Source organism: Trichosurus vulpecula, chromosome 5 (genome assembly GCF_011100635.1).
Source record: "Trichosurus vulpecula isolate mTriVul1 chromosome 5, mTriVul1.pri, whole genome shotgun sequence".
Classification (NCBI taxonomy): domain Eukaryota; kingdom Metazoa; phylum Chordata; class Mammalia; order Diprotodontia; family Phalangeridae; genus Trichosurus; species Trichosurus vulpecula.
The window spans coordinates 214615737-214637260 of NC_050577.1; positions in this window are offsets into that span (position 1 = coordinate 214615737).

The following is a 21524-nucleotide window of genomic DNA, read 5'->3' on the forward strand; positions in this document are numbered from 1 at the left end:
ACTGTGTATGTATACATACATTTATGCATACATGATGTGACACACATACACATATACGTGGTATGTGTGTATGTATACATATACATGTATGTATATAGACATATGCATATATTATTTAATGATAAATATAAAAGTTTTTTTTTAAAATAATGACCTCCCATCAGGAAACATGAAAGTACATATAGGAATGCATACAGAGTATGTGATGTTAATTGCTTAGAATATCAAAGTTTTTAAAATTAAATTTTAGATGATTTAAGTACCTATTGCAAATACAGAATGTGCCCAAAATCTTAGTACAGATTTAGGCTTTAATATCTTAATAGATTGAAAGCTTCTGATAGTTTTAAAACTTCACCAAGACTGTATCAATATGGTTATTATGATTTCTTCATTATTTTATTTTATTTTTTAAGATTTTCTTTCCACATTAAGTCTTTTAGTTAATTCACTTCAGGGACATAAGCATTTGTTAAGGGCTTGAAAGATGTCAGGCACTGTGCCAGGGGCCAGAGGTACATAGAGAAAAAGGATGGCCCCTGTCCTCAAGAATTACCATTTCACTACCGAGAAAAGCAAAGTGCTGTTGAAGTGAAATGCTTAAATTGAATTGCATCAGTTTGATTCAGTTTAAAAAAAATTATTAAACACCTAATACATGCAAGACACCGTACTAGGTATAGTGTGTGTGTGTCGGGGGAGGTGGGGAGATACAAAAATGAAAATAAAATAGTCCCTGCCATCAAAGAATTTACATTTAACTTAGAAGGTGGGATTGAAATATCATGGCACAGTAGAAGGAACATTGGTTCTGTGGTTAGAGAGCATGGGTAATCCTGCCTCTGATACAGCCTGTGTACCCTTGGGCAAATCACTTTAACCTTGGCCTCAGTTTCCTCATCTGTCAAATGAGGAGGTTGGACTAGATGACCTTTGAGGTCCCATCTAGCTCTAGATCACTGATCTTATTTAAAAAGAAGATGGCCTGTCTGGAGCAGTGTCTGACATCCAGTCTCTCTGCTCCAATGGCATCCTCATTACATAAAGAGAAAATGAGGATGATGTCCTTTGCCAAATTAGGGGAAAACTTGGTAAAAAGTTGTGCAAGAGAAGCAAAGGGTTATGGATTATAATCTGCATCATTGGAGAGAGTACCAACATGGAGAAGACCACAATTTCATTGTGCATTTAAATATATATGAGCAGACAACATGCTGTAATAGCCCAAAGCTCTAACAGAAGAGTAATTGCTAAATTAATGGTGAAAACTTCCATCCAATTTGGGACACCAATTAGTGATCTTAGAAGATTTAAAGAAATTCTTCAATTAAAGGGCCAGAGATTTCCCTTCCTTTAAGACTGCTATGGCAAAGTCATTTAGAGTTAAAGTACAGTCTTGGGAAAGAATAAGGGGACGAAAAGGTCAAACCAACATGTTACATTAATTAGTTGAAGCCATTAGCAATTAAGGTCAAGTGAATAGAAGAATAGGTGGAAAGCTAGAAGGCACCTCAAAGGTCATCTAGTTCATTTTACAGAGAGGAACCTGAGACCTGGAGAGGCAGAGTCCTTTGCCCAAACTCACACGACTAGTCAGAGCTGAGATCCAAACCCACATCTCCTGACTCTAAAACCAATATGCTTTCCATTGGAATTGAAATCTGGGAAAGAGCTGTAGCAATTTCTGTTCCTGGGACAGGTGACATTAAATACTCCAGCAATTCAGAGTTGTTGCTTTTCTGGGGCAGTGGTCATTCTGGAGACTTCAGGACACTCTGATATGTAGATAAGGAATTTATCAATTAAGTTTAAAGTAATTTCTGGGAGGAGGAGAAAGTGCTAAACAGTGAAGAGGGAATCAAGGAAAGTCCCATGAAGGCAGTGACATTTGATGTAGGTAAGGATTCTAAGTTGTGGATGTGAGGATGGGGAACATTCCTTTCCTTTGCAAAGGCACAGGGAGGAGACAGAATGTCATGGATGGCAGGGAGTGGGGAGGGTACACACGGAGGCCAGTTTGGTTGGAGCAAAGAATGTCTGAGAGGAAATAGTGAGAATCAGAGGGCAGGGAGGGGGGGAGGGAGAGAGGGAGAGAAAGAGAGAGATAGGGAGAGAAAGAGAGAGGTAGAGAGAGACACAGAGAGAGAGAGAGAGAGAGAGAGAGAGAGAGAGAGACAGAGAGAGAGACAGACACACTGGGACAAGCTTTGGAACGGTTTTTAATGACAAGGGAATGAGTTTCCATTTTTCCCTAGAGGCAGTTGGCTCCAGTGGAGCACTTTGAACTGGGGAATGACTTGCTACCCTCAGTTTTCCGATCTTTCTTCCATCTTCTGCCAATTTTCTTTTAATGTTTTAGAGGATGTCCCTAAAATGTACCTTCTTTCATTAATATCTCTTATAAAGTGTTCTTTTGGACAGACTGGGTGATTGGACAGCCTCCAGAAGATAACTCATACTGCTTTAACCGATCTAATTACAGCTCTAAATACTCTGATTTCTGTGAGATCAGCAGATTTGTAGTCTTCGGGAAACTTTTTTTTAATAGTTCTCCTCAGTTTATAAATTCAGCTTAACCCTTGATCTTATAAAAATCATCTTCCAAGTCCCTCATTTCACATTTGAAAAGAGCACTGAAAAAGGACAGAGGTGGCCAAGCTGATATACGAAAGTTTTATGCATAATACTCGCCATAACGTCCCTCTTGTGGAAGAACGGTGTGCAATTTGGAGAGACAGCTACATTAGGAATAGAAGGCTGACTACGAAGTCATGGCGACCCAGGTTCGAATCCCAACTGAGGAAAACTGCTGCTTGTGAGATCCTGTGTGAGACACTGAACCTTACTCAGTCAATCAACAAACATTTATTGAGCTTGCACTCCATGCCAGGCATACAAAGAAAGGGAAAAAAAGTTGGTCTCTGCTCTCAGGAGCTCCCTGATAAATGATGGCTTAAAATGTAAGGTTCCTGAGAATAAGGACTGTTTTTGCTTTGAAGCACTGAGCCCCAGATTGGCCCATGCTAAGCGCTTAAGAAATACTTTTTTGGAGGGAGGAAAGCAGGGCAATTGGAGTTAAGTGACTTGCCCAAGGTCATACAGGTAGCAAGTGTGTCAAGTGTCTGAGGCCGGATTTGAACTCAGGTCCTCCTGACTCCAGGACTGGTGCTCTACTCACTGTGCAACCTAGCTGCCCCAAGAAATACTTTTTAATGGATTGGCCATTGTTAAGCAGTACTCTATAGTATATGAAGTGCTTTGCTTGGAGATAGACATAGCTCAGTTTCAATATGGAGCTTACTAGCTATGTGAACTTGGGTTCATGTCAAGTCTTAACTCTGTTAAGTCTTGTCTTTCCCAAGCTGCTAAAAGGGGAAGATAAGACCTCTGGTATCTGATAGGATTGTTGTGAAGAGGAAGTATTATAATATTTGTAAAGTGCCTTGCAAAACTTGAAGAGCTCCATAAATGTCAGCTATTATTAACAAAATCAACTCGTTTTCTTCCTCTGAATATATTTGGAAGCGATGCCATTTTCCCAGGGTTTGTAAAATGGCAAAATAAAATCAGCTGAAAATAGACTCTTTAAACATTAATTTATTTATTAGATCCTTCTTTATGTCTTAAGGGGACAGAAATGTTTTAAGATGTCTTGTCACTGAACAATTTTACGGTACAAGGATTTATTGAGCATTCACTTTATTATAGGTTCACGGATCTTGAAGGGACCTCAGTCCATCTAGTTTAACCCCTTAATTTTACAGATGAGGAAGCTGAGGCAGTTGAAGGGACTTTCCCCAGGTCATATAGAGGCATATGGAGCAGGATGTTACCCCAGAGAGTCAAAACCCAGAATCAGTGCCTTCTCCTTTGTACCAAATTGCTAACTATATTCTATGTTGTATTGGGTACCATGAGACATGCCCAAGAAATAAAAGATATGGCCTTACCCACAAGTGGCTTATTGTCTTGTTGGGGAGACAAGGTACATAAGCAGACACTCTTAGGGTTCAATGAATAGGCACAAGACCTCCTGGGAGCTTGATTCTATAAGTCAGGAAGAACAGATCTAGCAGCTCTTGCTAATGGCTGTTAACAATAGTCATTAGTCAATATTGTGTTTCAGGCACAGGGCTAAGCACTGCTCTCTCACCTGTAATCAAATAAAAAATGGGCTGTACCCATTCTCTTTGCCCCTCTCTCAGACTTCCTTCGGACCAGGATGTAGCCTGAAGTAGTGTCCAAGAGAGTGCTAGATAAATAACTAGAGGAACCTATATTCAAAGCCTAGCTCTGCCATTATTTGCTACCTTATATGACCTTGAACAAGTCACCTGCACTGAAACTCAGTTTCCTCATCTGTAAAGTGAAGGTGATAGACTAGATGAACTCAAATTTCCTTCCTATTCTAAAGCAATGATTTTGGGAGGGAGAGATGACCTATTTCTGACTCTGCCCCTTCTATAAACCTGATCTCCAGTTTAGTTTTAAAACTACACAGACATAAACTAACAGTAAATAATAATAATAGTAATAATACCAAATGGCACTTAGATTAAAATGGCCAATAGGGGGAAATTTGCACATGCTGTGATTTATCTCAGTCCCTCAGGGTTCATGGGATCCTAGATTTATTTAGAGCTAGAAAGAATCTTGGACGTAATCTAGACTAATCCCCTCATTTTACTGGTGTAGAAACTGAAAATCAGTTAAGATAAATAAATAAGGAATTACTAGAGAGTCAAAATTAGAATCCTGGTCTTAAATTAAAAATTAATTCCCCTACTATAGATCCCTATCATCTGGGAATATTCTGTATAACACTTCTGTATAAGAAGATATTTGAGTACACATCTCCAAATAGATGGTTTAGCTGCTAAGTCACCTAAGGGTTCAGCAAAGAAAGAGTCATGTGGACTGATGCGATCAAACGGTTCCTGAATGGAGGATTTAGTTGCGGGCATGGGGAACGATGATGGGAAATCAGGCTCACAGAATTTCTAAATAGGAAGACACCTCAATTGTCATGTAGTCCAACTCATTCCTGAAAAATCTTCCCTGTATAATATGCCCACTAAAAATGTGGTCCATCCACTCTTAAAGACCTCTAGTAACGGATTCAGCTCAATTGACCTACTTGCTTCTTGTACACAATGTACTCCAGTTCTGTGCCTTTCTATTTGCTGCCCCCATGCCTGAGATGCTCTGTCTCCTCACTTCTGCCTCTTGGAATCCCAGGTTTTCTTCAAGACTCAAATCAAAACTCATCTTCTGCAAGAGGCTTCTCCAGTTCCTCCTCCTCAACCCTCACTACCACTGTCTTCTTTCTAAGATTAATTTTCACTTGCATCTTGTTCACTTGTTTCAGTCATGTCTGGCTCTTTGTGACTTTATTTGGGGTTTTTGGCAAAGATACCAGAGCAGTTTGCCATTTCTTTCTCTAGTTCATTTTACACATGAGGTGGAATGTGATCTCCTTGAGGGCAGGGACCAGGTTGTTGCTTTCTGTTTGTACCCTCAGAATTTAGTATAGTGCCTGGCACATGGTAAACACTTAATCAACGTTGATTTGGTGAAACATCACATTCTCCTTTAAATAATTCTTTCTCTTTATATCAAGTTTTAGCAATCTCTTTTACAATTCTATCATATTTCCTAATTCTTTCTTTTGGGGTCAATTTGGGGAAATAAAATCTACCCTCCTTTCTTCATTATAGATTTTCAAGTGCTTGAAGACAATCATCATGTAAACCCCAAGCCCCCTCCTCTCTAATTTAAATAACCATAGTTACTTCAGCTGATGCTAAGATGACATGGGATACAGATTCTTCTCCACACTGGGTGCTCACCTTTGAGACTCTCTGACTCATCAATGTAGGTTCTAACTGCACTGCTCAGAAGTGAACATATACTCCAGATATAGTAGGACATGATGGGCTCTTTATGGTTCAGCTCCATTATGGAAGGTCTGAAATGCCAGATAAGAAATGCAGATTTTTACCCTGTAGGCAGTAGGTAGCCTTTGAAGGTAGAAAAAGTGAGAAGCAAAATGATGAAAGCTGTGTTTTAGGAAGGTTTATTTGGTATTGGTCTATGACATTATGATCTGGGGCAGGGGTTCTTAACCTTTTTGCATGTAACAAGATCCTTTGGCAATCAGGGAGAATGGATAAAAGCCTTTCTAAGAATGGTGTTTTTAAATAGTCAAAGGAAATACTAACTTTCAGTTAGAAGAGAGTGAAAATAAAGATATGTTATTTCTTTTTTCCATCCATACTCATGAACCCTTTTAAATCTGCCCATGAACCTTTGGGAGACAGGTGAAGCTATGGAATCCAGGTTAAGAGCCATTCCAGGGCCACATGTGGCCTGGAATTCCCCTTGAGCATGGCCCAAACCAGACTAAACTATTATTAGGAAGTACTGAAAAAAACAAAACTACAGTAGAAGATAGATAATGTTAATACGTGGTTTTCTAAGTTAATATGTGGCCCACAGGGTTCCCTAGCTATGTTTTAGTGACTCTGTTTCTATTTGAGTGTAACACTGCCATCTTGGAGGTAGAAGGGTGTAAGAAAGGCTGTCCTTGGAGTAAAAAAGATCTCAGTTCAAAGAAGAATGAGTTAGAGATGTAGGAAGAGAAGCCAAAAACTGTAGCATCATGGAATCTGGGATGACAAGAGCTTTCAGAAAGGAAAGATCAACTTGAGTTCAGAAACTCAACCATAAAAATACAAGATGTTTAAAGATACAAAATTTAGCTGATAACAATGTTGGGGTTCTAGAGGACTAAAAGATCAATTAGAGTCAGCAGTGTAATATTGTAGCAAAAAACAAAACAAAACATAGAAAAACAATATGATCTTGGGTTGAATTGAGAGAGTCATTGTTTTCAGGAATAAGGAAATGATAGCCCCACTTGCACTCTACTGGTTAGAGCACATCTAAGAAATAGTGTTCTGTTCTTGGTGCCCTATTTTATAAAAGATGTTGAACAGCTGAAGAGTGTCCAGAGGATAACAGAAATGGGCTTATAAATGGCTTTGAGCCCATGACATGTGAGGATTGTTGAATGAATCAATAAACATTTTTTAAGCACCTATTATGTGCCAGGCACTGTGCTAAGCACTGGGGATGCAAAAAGAGGCAAAAGACAGTCCTTTTTCTCAAAGAGTTTACAATCTAATGGGGAGAGAGCATACAAACAAATATGTACAAGGCAAGCTCTATATAGGATAATTAAGAAATAATTAACAGAGGGAAGACACAAGAATTAAGACAGGGTGGGGGAGGCTTCCAGTAAAAGATAGGAATTTAGTTGAGACTTAAAGACAGCCAGGGAGGTCATAACGAAGAGGTGAGGAGAGAAAGGATTCCAGGCATGGGAGACAGACAGAATGCCTGGAGCCCAAAAGTGGCATGTCTTTTTTGTGGAAAACAAGGAGGCCAACACCACCAGATAGAAGACTTCAGTATCAGGGAGTCCAGAGACTGGAAAGGTAGGAAGACCTAGATTTTGAAGGACTTTGATTCCCAAACAGCATTTTGTATTTAATCCTCTAGGTAATAGGGAGCCACTGGAGTTTATTGAGGAGGTATGTGTGACATGATCAGATTAGCACCTTAGGAAAAATCACTTTAGTCACTAAGTGGACAATTATCTGGAATAGGGAGAAACCAGCAGACTGTTACATTAGTCCTAGTGTGAATTGGTGAGGGCCTGCACTAGAGTGTTGTCAATGTCAGAGGAGAGAAAGGAACTGGGGCAGTTTAGGGCTGGAAAGAAATGATAGCTAACTTCAAATAATAGGACTTACAAGTCAAAGCAGGGATAACAATTGCTGTCCTTGGTACCAGAAGGTAGGACCAGGAAAAAAAAAAACAGGCAGAAGAGACACATTTAGGCTTGATATTAAGAGGAACTTCCTACCAATTAGGGCCTTCCAAGAGAAGGAGAGATTATCTGGTGATGATGATTTCCCTGTCACTGCAGGTCTACAAGTAGAGGCTGGATGACCACATGAGAGGGATGTTATTGCAAGGATTCCTTTCAGGCACTGCTTGGAATAGGTGGTCACTTGGGTCCCTTGCACCCCTAAATTCAATGACTACACAACAGCATCAAATCATCTGCAAAGGTCCAGAAGAGTAAAGACTGAGCTCAAAGATCAATGGCCTTTTTCTAAAAGGGGGAAAAGGATGGCACTGCTGAAAACGTTAAAAAAGTAGCTGTGTGACCCTGGGCAAATCACTTAGCCCTGATTGCCTTGCAAAAAAACATAGCTTCAGTAGAGAAGTAGGGAAAACAAAGTAGAATTGCTGAGAGCTTGGGAAGGATTGGATGGTGAAGAAACAGAAGCAGTACGTACAAAAGGCGCATTTGGCAAGATTACTGTGAAATGGAAAAATACTGTATGGTAGCTGGGGAAAGCAGCAGACTAAATTTAGGGGCTTTGTTGATTTACATCCCCCTCCAAAATAGAGGGAACTGTATTTGTTGGAAGGTGGAGAAAAGGAACTAGTAGAAAGCAAGTGCCTGAAGATGCTTAAAGAAGAGACAAGCCTAGGAGCCAATAGAAGTCAGGAAGAGATGGGATGTAGGGCACAGGTGGAAAGGTTAGCTTTGGAGAAGAATAATTATGGTGAGCATATGGGGGTGCTTATATTAACTTTGAAAAGTAGCCAAATGCATTTGGAATTTCAGTCAATTTCTCTAAACACATACACTCCTTTCTGCCAGCAAAATTATTTCTAAATCCTTGTGAAATTACATTTGGATACAGGAAAATAGAAATATTTTAAAGTTCCAATGAAAATTGATAAAATTTCTAAGTAATACCCCTATTTGCTCTTTCCTCTTTTCCTCTGGTATTCTTTCCTCTTATTTGCATTTCCCCACCCTTGTTCATTCTCCCCTTCTTATAAATGTGCCTTTCTTCATGTAAGGTAATGAGGAAAGGTCTCCCCGTCATTCTTAGTATTTTGCTAGTGGCCAAAAAACGTTACAGGTCAACATCCTAGAATCACAGAATTGTACAGTATCATAATTATAAGGGGTCCATAGGATACTTAATTTCACTAATACCTGGACAGGAACCCCTTCCATATGATACTCAAGAAACCATCACCCAGCATTTGCTTGGAAACCTCCAGTGATAGGAAACTTGCTACCACCCAGAGTGGCCCATTCCACTTGGGGGAGCTCTAACTGCTAGGAAAGTTGTGTGTCTATGCATGTGTGTGTATGTGTTGTAAATGTAAATGCACATGTATAATTTTATTGATATCTTCTGTTTTCACATCATAGGGTTATAAATTTAGAGGTGGAAGGAATTTCAGAAGCAATCTATTGCAGTCCTCTGATTTTACATATAAAGAAGTTATTAAAGCCTAATATTAATTGTGTGGATTAATACCATTTTTATCATATTGGCTTTAAGGGCTGCTATTAAATCTATTGAGTCAAGTTGATCTTTCAGTACAATCCCTAGATCTGATTCTTGTTTTGGCATGCATGTTTCCCATCTCATTCATTTGTTCCATTGATTTTTTTGAACCTAGATTAAGACTACACATTTATTACCATTAGATTTCACCATATTAGATTCAGTCAGCTATTCAGGCCTGTTGTTCTTTTCGGACCACAGGAGTATAAGCTAGGCAGCTATATGTTGCAGTGGAAAGCCCACTTACCTTCAAGTCATAGCATGTGGGTTCAAATCCTCCCTCTGGATTATATTACCTGTGTTTCCTTAGGCAAACCATTGAATGTTTTTGGACCTCAACTCCCTCTTTTATAAAATAAAGGCCTGCAGTCGATGGTCTCTGAGATTTCTTCCACCTCTTAATCTTTATCATATGCTTCTCTGACTCTGTCATCCAGTTCGTTAGTCCCTATACCCAGTTTTGAGTCATCTCTAAATTTGATGTTTGTTATTTATGTCTTTTTTCAAGTCATTGATAAAAGTGTTGAACAAAATAGGGCTAGAGTCAGAGACAGGTGACCTTCCATTGTAGACTTCCCTCTAGATTGGCATCAGTCCTTTAATCATTGCTATTTAGATCCAACCAGTGTTGTCCAACGAATAGTGAGCCTACTGAGTTATGCTGTCATCAAGCTGATGTCCCTCTATCTTGGCCATTTTGTTTAATGGTTTACTGTGGTGAGAATTCTGCATGCTTCTAATGGGAGAAGGGGAGACTCACTTAACAATTTAGGGAGGACTAGTCTTGGAGTCACACCTGGGTTTGCATCCCAACTCTGAAACTGACTAGCTATGTGTCTATAGGCAAGTTAATGAAGCTCTCTGGCAAGGTTCCCTCATCTGGAAATGGGGATTATAGAATCATAAATTTGGAGCTGGAAAAGACCTTAGAGACCATTGAGTTTAACCCCTTCCTTGACAGATCAGGAAACTAACAATGAGAGGTTTTGACTTATCCAAGGTCACACAGCTACTAAGTGAACTGGAATTTGAACTCATATCTTCCTTTCTCAAAATCTAGCATTTTTTTCCCTATGCCACCTAGCTACATATGAAACTTGCCTTACAGGGTTGTTGAGCAGCTCCAATGAGATAACAGATATAAGATTTGTGAACCTTGCAATACTGCATACATGTCAGTTATTGTTATTATTGTTATAGATATAGAAGTCCTATTGTAAAACAAAGACAGACCAATAACCAATTGTTTTTTGAAAATTGATATTTCTAATACAAGTAGTTTAAACTTTTGCTAAGGCATCTAGGTGGCCCAGTGAGTGAGAGTTTTGGATTTGGAGACATGAAGATCTGAGTTCAAATCCTAGCTCAAACACTTCCTAGCAATGTTATCCTGGGCAACTCACTCAACCGTTGTTTAACTCAGTTTCCCCACCAGTAAAATGGGGATAATAATACTGCCTACAGGGTTATTGTGAGGATCAAATGAGATAACATATATGTAACACTTTGCAAGTCTTAAGGCACTATATGAATGTTAGCTAGTAATTATTATTGTTAAACTGAATATTCACAAGAAATTGTGAGTATTTTCGAACTGGAGTTTCATCATATTATTATAAATTCTCATTTATTTAAGTCCTTTAAGGCTTACAAGGCTATTTCCTCATAGCAGTTGGTATGAAATTAGAAATTAATTATTATTCCATTTTACAAATGGGGAAACTGAGGCTCAGGGAGGTTCAGTGACTTATCCATGGTGATAATCAACAGTCAGTTATTATGTACCTTCCATATGCCAGGTGCTATACCAAGCATTGGGGATACAAATAAAAAGCTGAGACAGACCCTGTGATCAAGAAGCTTACATTTTCTTAATGAAAACACAGCATTTTAACAGAGAAATAAATGCAAGACTTTTTATGTTGGGGAGGAGGGGAGAAGGCTGCCTCTATGATTTCATTACCTCATAGGGAAAGAAGAGAGTAACTTAGCTTTGCCAGTGAAGAGAAGCAACTGCTTTGTATAGCATGGCCTTGGAGGGTTTCTTGGATCCCTGAGGGGTTAAGTTAATTATTGGATATTACATAAGTAGTGAGCAGCAGAACTGTAATTTGAATCCTCATTCTACACCATTCCTCTATGACAGGGGTAGGGAACCTACAGCCTCGAGGCTATGTGTGGTCTGCACATGGCAACTGAGGTCCAGAGACCTGGCTTTCTGAGGCATTTAGCACTAGATGTATGTCATGGGGCTAAGTCAGCTTGACGTATATGAAATTCATGAGGGGGAAAATGATAGGATTCCAAGTTTGGCTCAGTTCCAACACACAAAGGTGTATGGAAAATTGAGAGTGATGGGCTAACTCATGTTGTCCCACAGAAGCCTGAGTCACATCTCATTTAGGATCCACGTCACTATGAGTGCTAATTAATGACATTATACAAATTAATTAGTGAAAGAAACATTGAATGGTCCAAAGTCTAGTTCTTGTTTTGCAATTGAGTTGGCAAGGGATAGTTAAGGATGACCTTTCCTCTCTCTGAGTTTCTTCTGATGCATTAAAAAAATCTTCCTCTTTCAGAAAGAAATTATGATGGTGAAAGGATACTCTATATCATGCTAATAGTCTTAAGTTCTTCATGAAGAATTAGTATAAAATATCTTCATTTCTCTTGTCATTATTTATTTTAAAGATGTATCACAGGTATGGAAAAGCAACGTGGTGTAGTGGAAAGAGGGCTAGCCTTGGAATTGGGAAGATATAGGTTTAAGTTCCACCTTAGATACTTAGTAGTAAGGTGACTCTAGTTAAGTCATTTAACCCCTCTCAGCCCTAGTTTCCTTATCTGTAAAATAAGGATGATAATAACTTTTGCATCACAAGGTTTTTTGAGAGGATCAGAATAATATATGTACAGGGCTTTGTAAATCTTGAAATGCCATTTAAATATGAGTTGTTACTAAATTATTATTGTTATTAGTATTCTTAGTTATTTCCTAATTTGTTGCTGACCTGCATTAGTAGAGGAAGTTTGCCAGGCAGCATTTCCCCACACCAATGAAATAATAGGTTCGTATAATGAAAAAGTGGCAGGCTACATGTTAAAGTCAGATACAATTTGGGAAAAAAATATAATAGGGTAAGATGGAGATTTAAATATACTTATATTAGAATCTGGAACTGTAGGATCTTGAGCAGAAGGAGACCTTAGAAATCCTTTAATCTGATCTCATTTTATCAAGATGGAAATCGAGGCCAGCAATGTGAAATGACAGGACCAAGGTTGCATAGGTAGTCAGGGGAGAGCCAGACTCCCGACCACCCAATCCAGGGCTTTTTTACACCAAATCACGCTGCACAGCTTCTCTCAGTGAATGTCCTTCGAAAGCAGCACAGGTCTGTAGTTTAAATGGCACACACAGAGGAGAGCAGAAGCAACATACTGTAGATGTCCACAAATGCACTGTACATCACAAGAAGAAAATTACTGAAGTTTCAGTCCTTTTCATTCTTCTTTATGTGGTGGAAATGAAATGCTTGGTTCCCTTGTCTTGCATCTGCATTCCAGTGTGATGTATAGACTCAAAATTACATAAATGTATCACGTTGATGGGGAAGGTATGAAAGTGAGGGCTAAGTTGACTTGTGCTGGATTTTAGCCCAGTGGTGACATATTAATATTTCAGTAGTGCAAACATCAGGACAAAAAAATAGTTTGGCCAGTCGTCAAAGAATGCCTGGAGCTTTGAAGGCTTATTAGCATCCTCGAAGTCCAGAGTTGGAAGGGAAATTAGAGGTCATTGAGTCCAGTCTCTATCTGATGCATGGATCTCTTCAACAATTAGTGATCGTCCAGCCACAGCTGTACTGATGGAAGTTGGCGAGAACTGTGCAACTCGGAACAAGTTAATTAAGGCTACAAGGGAACAAATCCATTATTGGCAAAGGGAATAGGTTAGATCTCAGAGGTTCTTTATGTCTCACAGTCATAGCTATCCATTGACTTTGCATGGCTTTTGGAGATTAATGGAAATCTTTAAGAAATAAATAAACATCCTCTGGCAAATTCCATTTGAGTCCCTTGTATTGTATTGAATACCCATTACCTGATTTTTTACTGGCAGAATTCCAAAGCATCAGACAGGCAATAACAACTTATAATGCCCCAACCTTGAGGGATGTGGGGATAGTAAGATCCGAGATCTAAAGGTGAGAGGCATCTCAGAGGCCAGTGGGTCCATTCCCCTCATAGAAGAGGAAACTGAGGCCCAGGAAAGTGATATCATTCACCCAAGATTGATGACATAAATAAAAATCCTTAGAGGTAGGATTTGAATCCATGTCCTTTGACTTAAGAGTCATTTCTCTTTCACCAGCATCAGAACTGCCTACTCATAGCTCACTCATCTTGGAAGATTACAACTCTCAGAATTGGCAGTCCTGTTCAGTAGTTTTCAGTGTCATGGTCAATTCATAGGAAATGAAAGAAAATCTCTAGTGATTTTGAAAGGATCATTTAGGAGAGTTCTGGGTGACTTTGCACAGCCCTCCCTCACTTAAATCCTATTTACTTGCATTTCATGGCATTGCCTCCCTCATGTCATGGTCTTCTTGGAGAATGAAGGACAAACAAAAACAACAACAACAGGTTCTGTGAGGAGAGTTGCCTTTCACATGCACCTCTCACTCCATATGATGTCTTGGCCAATTGCACTGACTCTCTTGAAAATATAATTGTTAATGATTTCCTTGTCTTACCTAGGAAAGTAGTAGTTTGATACAATTTAATATGTACTTTTTACCTAGGCCATCTTAGAGAGGTAGCATGCTAGAGCAGGTAGAAGACCAGTCTTGGAGTCAAGAAGACCTGGGTTCAAGCCTGGTTTCTGTCACATCCTGGCTGTATAACCCTGAGCACATAACTTAACCTCTTACTGTTCCAAGCAACTGTCTCAGAGTGTGTTATCAGCTAGATGAGTTGCTAATCCACATTAGTGGAATAAATTTCTGAACTATGGGATGGCCAACACTGAAGCAATCCCAGGTCCAGACCCAAAAATAAAATAGAGAAGGTTAAAGTGATGGGAAGTAGGCAGAAATGAAATAGCTTCCTAAATGCTCTGTGTACATTTGTTTATTCTAGCCTAAGCAACGGACATCAATTGTGTCTTCCCTGGATTTCCACCGCTTGAATCATAGCCATAATGACTTGGAAGCCAACTCATTCCCAGCGTGTAAAAGCTTTCCTGACAGCCCCTCAGTCACTCCACCCAACTGCTCCATGGGGTCCCTGGAAGGCAGCAGTGAAGGTGCCGACCAGACAGGTAAAACAATTTCACTTGTGCTCTCTCTTTAGGCTTTTGAGGATAAAGCCCTCGAGGGAGAGGAAATAAGAGCAGACATGCGATGTTTGTGTTGTTTAATTGTAGGAACATAGAGTCATTGATTGACAGACTGGCTTGAGGACTCGAGAGGGATGATGATGATAAAGTTGTGAGAAATGTAAATGATCAGAGCCGGCATGAGCGATTTTGGCACTTGGGGACAATGACAGTAAACGTTCCATGACGCCGTACTTTCAAGGGCTGGGTGAACTAGGGGGAAGATCAGATGGAGTCTTGTGTACCATGGGTTACAGTTGCTCTCTGGGATATTCTTTAGCTTACAGTTGTTATCATTCATTTTTATGGACTAGATGCTTAGCTCTGTTGTGTCTTGCTGTTCAAAGGCCATAAGAGCCCACTAAATTCTCTCATAAAGTTCAAGTCTCTCCACACCAGTTATAGGTCTTTAAGTTAATTACACCCCAATTTGTTAGAGGGCTCAAGCAATTAAAATGTGGAATCAGAGCTTCCTTACAGTGCAGATAGGTAAAATTTCCCTTAGGTATCTAATATTGAAATTGGCCGATGTGGTCCAGAGTTCTTTCAAGGGCAGTAGAATCTCACAGTGTATTCTATGTGATGACGTACCCCAAATGGAAGACACACAGGATGACTATAAATGTTCTTGTGTTGGGGGGAGGTGAGGGAGGTGGTTTTAGGCATTGTGCCTATTTGAATCTGGATCTTAACAACTGTATTTAAATAACTGTAAGGTTTGCAGTATGCTTTATTTGATCATCAAAAGAGGGCCATGAAATACATGCTCCCTTTATTTTTAGTTCTAATTTTGCGGTGAGGTCACTGAGGCATGTACCGACTGGGAAAGATATTGTCACAGGACCTTAAGATGATAGATTTAGGGCTAGAAGGAATCTCAAAGACCATCTGGTTCAATTGCCTCATTTTATAGATGAAGAAGCTGAGACCCACAAAAATAAACTAATTCACCCAAGGACAGACAGCTAATGTATGTAAAAGGCAGGATTTTAATTGAAGTCCTCTGACTACAGGGCTAGCCCTCCCCTACTGTACTACATTGCCTTGCAAATGGACCAAAAGGACTTATCTTGACTACAAGTTCTTTTTCAGGTTAGGACAAATCATCATCTCTCATCCTTCTTGTTCACTACTAATTTTTCATAATCTTGTTTATAGAAATCTGATTCAGTACAGTTTTAGTAATGGCATGGGTACAAGAATTGGTTGTTCTAATCAATATTATTCACTAAACATCAATAAAGGACGATATTGGACGATGGAGACTCTCCATCTACATCAGAGTAGTGTCTACTCTAAATCCAAACTTCACAGAACAAATCCCCTTAATAAAAGGACTAGTTCTGTGAAACTTGGACTCGGCCAAAAGGCCACACTTGAAGACCTAGGGGGTCAGATGTGGCCTGGAGGCCGCAGGCTCCTCAAACCTGATGTAGAGTATAAAAGGCCCTGCGTGGGATGTATCTGAAGTAGGAGAGAAGAGCCCCTGTCAAGGAGGGCCATTACTGTGCCAGAGACTGAAATGGTGTCCAGACGATGCTGTAGAAGGTTGGGGGCCTCCACCTCTTCCTCTGGCTGCCATTGGTAGGAGGACCCAAATGTGTCTACAGATGCTAAGGAGTTTGAGGCCAGCCACCTTCTCTTCCTTTGTCCCCAGTGACAGAATGCCACTGGCATTTTTGATTTGGGATAGAGGACGGTGGGGGGAAAAGATGCAAACGTAATAATTGTAACATATTTATAGATACCTCTGTGGTCTGTAAAGCGCTTTGAATGGATTATCTTGTGGAAGCCACATGATGCTCCACTGAACTAAATAGTACAATCCTCCTTATCTTCATTTTACAAGTGAGGAAACTGAGGCTGGGGAGGGTCGAGTTTAGAAATTTGCCCAAGGTCGTAGTTCATAAGCTGTGGGAAGTTAGAGCTGGGAGGAATATTTGAGGTTGTCTAGTTCTATTACTTCAATTTTTTCAATTAAGAAACTGAGGTCCAGAGATGGATATTTTTCAGTCCTAGATGATGGATGCTGTGGCTTGAGAGCTGGACTTGGAAACTAAAGCCCTTAGTTCAAATCCTGGCTCATATACTTCCTAGTTATGGTACCCTTAGCAAAATACTTAACCTCTCAGCCTCATTTTCCATATCTGTAAAGTGAGGATAACAATAGCTCTTTTCTTACAGGGTTGTTGCGAAGTTTAAATGAGATTATATATAGGGGGTTGTAAATATTAGGACACTTTGCAGTTATTATTATTGTTGTTATTGTTAATTATAATTACAACAGATTTTATGTAACCCTGGACCAGCCACATAATTTCTTTCACCTTTGAAGTCAACTAGTCATGAGAGCATAGGGTTTAGACTTGGACATGATCTAATTTAACCCCATCCTTGTACAGCTGTAAAACAGTAACCGAGGTGCCACAGTGACTGACCTTTTCTTATGTGCGTTGAGCTTATCATTGCAAGTGGTGATTTTATTCCCAGTGTACTTGATTACTTGGGGGAAAATATACATATTGATAAAAATGGCCCTTAACAGCATCAAACAAGGACCAACTCACCCTTAGAAACATAGTACATGGTTCAGCACAGTTTGGGGCAGAGATCTAATGAATTTCTTATGAAACTTGTTTATTTTCAATCTTATTTGAGTCATCTCACCTGCTCTTCCACAATGAATGAGAACTCTGGACTTAGATTAGGAAGATCTGAGTTTAAATTTCACCTTACACACTAGCTGTGTGATCCTTTATTGCTTAACAATGAGGCTCTCAGCCTCAGTTTCTTCACCTGCAAAGTGGGGATAATAATAGTACCAATCCCATGGGACTGTGGTAGGAATCCAGTGAGACAACATAGTGTTTTGCAAACCTTAAAAAAAATTAGAGACATATGGTTTCTGCCTTCTCCTCTTCCTTCTCATTAATATTATTATTTTCTTCTATAAGCACTTTGTTGTTATGTCTACTTGACCAAAGCTTACTTATTATTTCAAGGAAGCAATAAGTAAAATGAGCTAATCAACCTCAACCCACTTACTCCCCTGGATGTACCAAGGACCACTTAACAACTCAGCATGAGTGCTAATGCTTGCTATCTCTCTCCCTCCCTCTGTCTCTCTCTGTCTCTGTCTCTCTCTCTGTCTCTGTCTCTCTCTCTGTCTCTGTCTCTCTCTCTCTCTCTCTCTCCCTCTCCCTCTCCCTCTCCCTCCCTGTCTCTCTCTGTATCCCTCCCTCCATGCCTCCCTTCTCCCCTTCTGTCTCCCTTCCCTTCCTCTTCCTCTCCCTCTTTCTCCATCCATTCCCCCTTTCCCTCTCTTCCCCCTCCCCTTTGCTCCCTTTTCCTCTCTCTCTTTCTCTCTTTTCCCAGTCTTTTTTCCTCTTCCCCTCTTTCTTTCTTCCTCCCTCCTCCCTTTTTCCCTCTATTTCTCTCCCCCCACATTTTCTGTTCTATGATCACATGTTTTCTGTTCTATATCTTATCTCTAAAATGGAGGAAATGGTGTTGAGGTAGTTGGGATGCAAAGTAGCATAGGAAACGAATATTGGCTTTGGAGTCAGAGGACCTGTATTCGAATTTTCCACTGTACCCCCACCCCAACCTGCTTTTTACTCCTTGTATGATCTTGAACAAATTGTATTACTTCTCTGGACTTCACTTTCTTCATCTGCAAAATAAAGTGATTGGTCTAGATGGCAATTGCTGCGTAAGATCTTGTGAGGATTTTTTAAAATCAATGGAAAAATTTCTGGAAAAAATGTAAAGGATGAGCCCCACCTCTGCCCACTGTCCGATCAGTTCTCCATCATTAGTGCATTCAATCCTGATGTTATCTTTTGCTATACACACAAATCAAAATAGCATCTATTTAACCAGTCAATAAACAAACATTTATTAAGAGCTGATTATGTGCCTAACACTGTGCTAAGCAATGGGGATTTCAGATGTCATATTTCTTACCCAAATAAATTAATACCAACCTTAAATTAAAATTATCGTTCTGAATTTTTCTGAAAACTTCCATTCAATTAATAAAATAAAGTCAGGACTCTTTTAAAACATCTGAGTTAATAAACATCTTTGATCTTTCTTAGAAGTGACAATATATTCTCCATCCCCCTCCCAAGAAAAATGACTGATCCAGAGTAAGTAAAGAGGTTGACATGAACCTAGATGGTGTTTGGGGAACTGGAGTCTTTTCAGCAATTGTCACATGATTTTAGTAGCTGTCTACTTCATCTACTGAAACAGTCTGACGCTGCTAATTGGTATACCAGGGGACCGAAACTGTTACGTGCACAGCAGCCAATTTGTTCCCCAAACTCAACATGCCATTTTTAATATCCATGCATTTACAGAAGCATGTGTTTGACTAGAATGGACTTGATGACGCCTCTCTGCATTTCAGAATGTCTTCCTTGGAATATCCTACTTTGAGAAGTCTTTTTTTACCTCCCCTCAATCCCCAACCCATCTAACCTTGCCTCTATGTAGTACATATTTCTTTTTTCTTCTTGATGTTCTTAGGATGTTTTGGCTCACTCTCTCCTTTGCCCTCATTGAATCTGTTAATGACGACACCCTTCGCCCTAAGTCATATATCCATTTGGGAGCATATCTCAGGACCTTGTTGAAGATGTTGTTTTAGACTGATTGTCTGGCAGACTGTTAATCCAGCTTTTCCAGTTGTTTTTCCAGTATTTTTTTTTTCAAGCAGTGAGTTGTACCCCAGTAGCTGGGGTCTTTGGCTTTATAAAAAAAAAAAAACTAGACTTATTTTTTTTGTTTCTGTATGTTATGTAGCCGATCCCTTCTACTGACTGACTTATTTCACATGATTATTAATAATTTGCAATTCTCCTTTTAAGAACTACTCTTGTTTTCTATCCTTGGACCACTTTATCAATAGGGAATGCTTTTTGATCTTAAGTGGCCTACATTTCTTGGCTATCAAATTCTTATCAGAAGCCTTTGATACAAAGCTTCTCTTCCCCAGACAACATTACTACTATCACTGCTGCTGCTGCTGCGGCTGCTGCTGCTGCTACTACTACTACTACCACTACCACCACTACTCCTTCCACTCTTCCTCCTTCTAATCCTCTTCCTTCTCCTCCTCCTCCTTCTTGCTCTTCCTCTTCTACTTCATCCTTCTCTTTCTCCTTCTCATCCAACCCCTGCTTCAGGTCACACAGCTAGTTAAGTGTCTGAGGCCAGACTTGAATGCAAATCCTCCTAACTACAGAGCTGCTGCTCTGTCTATTGTACCACTTAGCTGCCCCAATGCTTTTCTTCTTACTCTAATTGCATTATTTTTTGGCAAAAGCTTTTAAATGTAAGAATTCTCCTCCTAGTGCCAGCTAATCAGTAAGCATTTGTTAAGTGCCTACAATGTGGGGGGATAAGTGCTGGGGGTACAAGAAAAGACAAAAGATATTTCTTGCTCTCCAGAAGTTCACAATCCAAATGGAGAGACAACATGCAAACAACTCTGTACAAATAAGGCATAGACAGGAGAAAAGGGAGATGACCAAGAGATGGAAGGCACAAGAATTCAGTGGGGTTGGGAAATGCTTCCTGAAGAAGGTGGGATTTTAGCTAGCACTTGAAGGAACTCAGAGGCAGAGATGATATGGGAGTGCATTCCAGGCATGGGAGGTAGTCAGTGAAAATGCCCAGAATTGACCGTGGAGTGTCTTGTCTGAGGAATAATAGGAAGCCATTGTCCCTGTATAGAAGAGTGTGTGGGAGAGGGGGAGGTTATAAGACGTAAGAAGCCTGGAAAGGTGGGAAGATAGGTTATAAAATGTTTTGAACTTTTAATACATATCTGTATTGCTGTCTCTCTCTCCACTCATTCACAAAAGTGAGGTGATCAATTGTTGTATATTATGTAGAGACTTTTATTGTTTAGGTACAGCTTCCCCAGCTGACATCTGAGATCCCTTTCTACAAGGAGACCTGTAATTCTGTGATGACATGTTCTTTCCCATGGGGCAGTCACTGGTGTACTTGTTATTGTTTAATAATTGCCTGGGGAGAAGGGAGAGCAGAGGGATGTGCCTAGGTCAGGACAAACTTGGAATTTTAATCTGCATCATTGACATTTTGCCCATTGCTTTCTCAAGTGTAGACCATCAACAAAACAATGAATCAAGCCCCAATTTACATTTGCTGATTTCTGAGGTATATGTGTTTACACTAAAAATTTAAGAATTGGCTCTCAAGGATCCCTTAAACATGGCTCCCGTATACCTCTGGGTACAGGTGGACATATTAAAAGTTAGACTCACCTGGTACACAAGTCTGGGGAATTCATATCCAAGACCTGGAAAGCTCAAGTAAGGACCACCCCACCCCCCACCCCCCGCATGCAGCAGCTCAGAATAAGGTCAGGGAAGTCATGGAAGCAGGTACCAGAAAGATGCTAGTGATGGTGGGATTCCTCTGGCTTCCTTGGGACTTCATCAAAGCATTTGGTCATTAATAATTTCTTAGAATAATAAGATCCTAGGTCTAGAGCTGAAATGAACCTCACAAGTGATCTAGTCTATCTCCCTCATTTTACAAGTGAGAAATCTGAGGTACGTAGGTAATCTCTAAGGTCAATTGGCCAGCCAATGAGCATTTATGAGGCCAGGGTCTCTTAACCACTGGATTTTAGTGAGGAGGGAAGTGACACTGTCAGA